This window comes from Pan paniscus, chromosome 7 (genome assembly GCF_029289425.2).
Source record: "Pan paniscus chromosome 7, NHGRI_mPanPan1-v2.0_pri, whole genome shotgun sequence".
Lineage (NCBI taxonomy): Eukaryota > Metazoa > Chordata > Mammalia > Primates > Hominidae > Pan > Pan paniscus.
The window spans coordinates 78,686,459-78,691,591 of NC_073256.2; the positions used below are offsets into that span (position 1 = coordinate 78,686,459).

The window sequence follows — 5,133 nt, forward strand, 5'->3', positions numbered from 1 at the left end:
CTGTGACCAGTGGCCAGTCACATGTCAAAGGAAACAGAGATCATTTCCTTTGACATGTGACTTCACTCTCTGCCCCTAAAATTTGTGGAGCCTGATTCTCATGCTTCCTTGTGAAGCACATAAAGCCTTTTTCCAAAATCAGAAAGCCCATATCTGAACAGTGTCCTCCAGGGAGAATATCAATTCCTGACTTTCTCAGAACTTTGCTGGGTATTTGCCATTGATTTCAATGGCAAGAAAATAGATTTATGCAGTGATGTGGAGATATAGTCCACCACCACCCCTGAAAAAAAAAATCAACAACATAAAAAAAGTCATTTTGCCCTGTTTCCAAGAGAAAGTATCCTCTGATTTTAAAATTAAAGCCAATGATATAAACCAAATTTTATGTTAAATACACATATTTTTCACTTAATATTGACATCAAAAAAATTTATAATCCCCATATGATGATAAGTTCTGGGAAGAAACAATATACAGGAAAGATTACACAAGACACAGGAAAAAAGCACACACACACACACACACACACACAGAAGTGATTAGAAAAGCAATAGAAAAAGAAACATTTACAGTTCTATCAGAAGAAACAATTGATTCCATTCTGCCTTGAGGGCAGTTACCCTTAAGTAACTACTAACATATCTACAAACATCTGCAAACAGAGAGAGAGAAAAAGAGAAAGAAAGAGGGAGATGATCTCAAGGATCCCCAAAATCGAAGTATTCTATGCAGACCCACTGATCAATCATAGCATCATTAAAAGTGGGACAACCAGGCCGGGCATGGTGGCTCATGCCTGTAATCCCAGCACTCTGGGAGACCGAGGCGGGCAGATCACTTGAGGTCAGGAGTTCGACACCAGCCTGGGCAACATGATGAAGCCTTGTCTCCACCAAAAAATAAAAAAATTAGCCAGGAGTTATAGTGCGTGACTGTAGTCCCAGCTACTTGGAAGGCTGAGGCAGGAGAACCACTTGAACCCAGAGGCAGAGGTTTCAGTGAGCCGAGATAGTGCCACTGCACTCCAGCCTAGGTGACAGAGTGAGACTCTGTCTCAAAAAAAAAAAAAAAAGTGGGGCAACGCGACATTATATGTCCACAGATGTGCTACAATAAGAAGTGCACAGCACCACCTATAGAATGCCTTGCCATAAAGTCAAGCCTGACCTTGGACTGATACTATAGAAATACAAGAATAGTTAAATCTCACCACAAGGAAGCAATCAGCCAAATCTAGCATGTGGGAAATAGTATAAAGCAAATGAAAAAAAAAGAAGAAGAAGAAAAGAAGGGAAACTGTTATTGATTTAAGGAGACACAATAGTCAAACACATTGTGTATATGTGGTTTGCTTGGTTTTAAAACTTTTTTTAAAACAGAACTAGATTATATTTCAAAACACAACTTCTGTATAACCAAAAAATAAAACACCACAATAAAATGGATGAGAAAAAAACATATTTGCAATTCTTGACAAAATGTTAACATCTTTAGTCATAAATAAACTCTTCAGAAACCAGTACTAACAGACTCACATTACAAGGGAAGTGAAAACAAAAGGAACAGAGGAAAATGGAATAGCACAAATGAGTTATAAGGCTATATGATCTTCATCTTGATATGGTTAACATTACTAGATGAGAAAGAAATTTCATTATAAATTACATTATCGATGCTTACAAATATTGATATCTGATGTTTGCACAGCTTTAGGAAATGAAGAATTCTCAAATACTGGGGCAAGTTACTCTAGTCATGGGGAGTTTACCCAAAAAATGTAGATTTTTGCATAAATTTGGCCCAGGCAGTTCTCAACGATAGGAATCACTCCAACAAATAGTTGGATACACACCCACACACATGCACATACATGTTTACTACATAGAAAATGTGTAAGTAATCTATTATCCCCCAAGAAACTACTTATGTATCAACTGGTTTATGAAATAATAGACTGGGGGTAGAAATAGAAAGAAAAAAGACACTTAAGTAAAAATACTACATTTCACAAAATTCTGTGTCCTTTGAATTCTTATGAAAGATTTTTAATTGATCAGTTTTATATTTACCTTGTTATTAGTGAAAATTATAAATATATGCACTTCATAGTGATGCTGCCAGACATATAAGGCATAATTTCAACAAACCAATTGTAATGAGATATTTCTAGATGATTGGAGCAAGTGATTATGGGCTGGGTATTAAATGATATTAAGAAATTTTTGTCAATTTTGATAGGTATGCTAATGAATAGGTAAAAAGAAGAAAAGAAATTCTTACCAATTGAGCAGGTTCTTTCAACCTCTACACTTTTGACTTTGGACAAGGTAATTCTTTGCAGTGGGTCTGTGCCACTGTGGGATATTTAACAGCATTGTTGGCCTGTACCGCCTAGATGCCAGTAACACCATTCCCTACCAAACTGTGACAACCATTACTGTCTCCAGATACTGGCAAGTGTCGACTGGTTAAGAATCACTGAGTTAGAGACGCATGGAGATATGAATGAAAGGATATAATAGTTGAGATTTGATTTTAAATACTCTAGCCAAAAAAGGCTGTGGGGGGTGCTAGTTGATAGGCGAAACTTTAATAGCATAACTTTTATTTTAGTTGAAGCTGAGTGATGAATGTGTAGAGATTCATAATACCATTCTGTCTATCTTTGTGTCTGAATTTTTTTTTTTTTGAGATGGAGTTTCGCTCTTGTTGCCCAGGCTGGAGTGCAATGGCATGACCTCAGCTCACTGCAACGTCCACCTCCCAGGTTCAAGGGATTCTCCTGCCTCAGCCTCCCTAGTAGCTGGGATTACAGGTGCCTGCTACCACGCCTGGCTAATTTTTGGTATTTTTAGTAGAGACGGGGTTTCACCATTTTGGTCAGGCTGCTCTCAAACTCCTGACCTCGGGTGATCCACCAGCCTCAGCCTCCCAAAGTGCTGAGGTTACAGGCATGAGCCACTGTGCCCAACCCTGTTTGATTTTTTAAAAGTCAATCTGTTAATAAAACCTAACACAGGTTTGCCAATAGGTTTTCCTTTGAATGCCTTCTTTCAGAGTTGCCTCACTGTCTTCTGCAAAAACTCCCCACAGACATGTTTCCCAGCTCCTGAAGTAACACTTCCAGAATTCCTACCTGACATCATAAGAACAGGCTCAGCCTGTTTCACTGCTTCACCAATCCATGTTGCTAAAACCCAGAAGCAGAAAATATTAGCTAGAGGCAGAGCTGGTGTTAAAGATAAATGTAATGGATACCTAGAAGTGCCCCCAAACCCTCACTGACACTACTGCTAACAAATAAAAACACCTTCTCCTGTTGCCTTATCCTCACTCTTGAAGGGATTCATGTATCGGATGGATAAATAAACCTTGAAAATTCCTTCTAACATAAAGATTGCATAAAGCTATAAAATCCACCATTATAATCCCATCCCTTTCTCTTTCAGTTTAAATCCCTGTTAACATGCCAAGGAGTAGAAAGGGTAGACATTGAGATTCAGAATGTAGAGAATAGATGAGCAGAGGAAATGTGATGGGGCACAGGGAGAGGCCTGGAGGATTCCCACTCCTGGGGCGTGGAGGAGGGAGTTGTTCTCTAGATGAGTTCTAGGCGCTTGGGTGGGTATTTTTTTAGTCGTTTTCTTCATGCTGTACAGCGAGAAGAGTGGCAACCAAAAAGTAAAACTTTTGGGAAATTTTTCAGCCATTCCAAATTATAACTGAAGAGTTCACTCCAAGGCATAAAGTCATCAAACTGAAGTAGAGGAAAAGAAGTTGCTAGATGTGGTTATGAAGTGAGTGTGAAACGCAGTCTGTTGGAATGATGCTTATAATTTAGTTGAAGGAAGAAAACTTGCATGCCTGGGTAAAGTAATTAATCATGAGGCCTGGATGCCACCAGCTGACATGGGGAAGAGCTGATAGCCTGAGAGTTGCTCTTAGCAGGATGAGAAAGCAAAATGGCTGAGGGAGAACTGGAAGTCTTCTTCACAGTAGAGAAGAAATTTCAGCCAACCTTCAAAGGTGAGTAGGGTTTGGATTAGCTAAGACTTTTCATAGGAGAGAAACTGTGAGAGCAAAAGTGTTGAACAGATGTTTATGAAGTATCACCTATGTAGTAGGTACTGTGTTGAGGTTGACATTGTGCAAAGATGCAGAAACTGATGCCCTAACATTCCAAAGGCTTACAGCTTAGGATAGAATAAGTAGAGTCATTGTCAAAAGTGTGGAGACAACAGTGATTGGAGATGGGGATCTGTATGAGTCAGGGTTCTCCAGAGAAACAGAACCAGTAGAGAAAGAGAGAGAGAGAGAGAGAGTGTGTGTGTGTGTGTGTGTGTGTGTGTGTGTTTCCCCACACATGCGTGCATCTGGGGGCTGGCAGACTGGAGACCCAAGGAAGAGATGCAGCTCAAGTCCAAAGACAGTCTGGAGGCAGACTTTCTTCTAACTCAAGAGACCTCAGTCCTTTCTCTTAAGGCCTTATACCGACTGCATGAGGCCCACCCACATTACAGACGGCAATCTGCTTTACTCAAAGTCTACAGATTTACGTGTTAATTAATCACTTTTCAAAATAAAAAATTTTTAAAAAACACCTTTACAGCGAGAGGTAAACTGAAGTTTTACCAAACATCTGGACACCATGGCCTGGCCATGCTGACACATAAAAGTAGCCATCACAGGATGGGATGTGTGTAAGGAACATAAGTCAATGATTGGGTGTTATGAAAGCAAGAGCAGGATGATCTTGAGCACTTAATTACCCAGCATACTGTAGAAAGAACAGGCTATGTGAATATCTCATAGTTTGCGCACACAACACAACCCTGTTATCTTTACCCTTAAGAAAAGCAATAGCTACTACTCTATATCACACAACAATTACTGTGTGGTTGGCACTTCTCTCCCAGGAAATCATCCTGAACTCTGATGATGATGCCCGATTACCATGCCCTAATCTGAAAAGCAGGAAGGCCCAAGTCTTTAACTTTCTTATTGCTACAGTCAGACAGCACCAGGTGCACCCAGGAGCTATTTTGCATTTCAAAAGGCCTCAATGAATATAAAAGATATTTAGCTGTCAGCTTTGAAGTTCTTGAAAGCAATTCGTATTTTCTGTTTTAG

General features: G+C 39.6%; 1 protein-coding gene across 2 annotated transcripts in view; it reads left to right on the plus strand.

Annotated features, from left to right (window-relative positions):
- Window positions 1–5,133, plus strand: part of NKAIN3 (sodium/potassium transporting ATPase interacting 3) — a 739,500-nt gene that overhangs the window by 714,807 nt on the left and 19,560 nt on the right. The window lies entirely within an intron of this gene.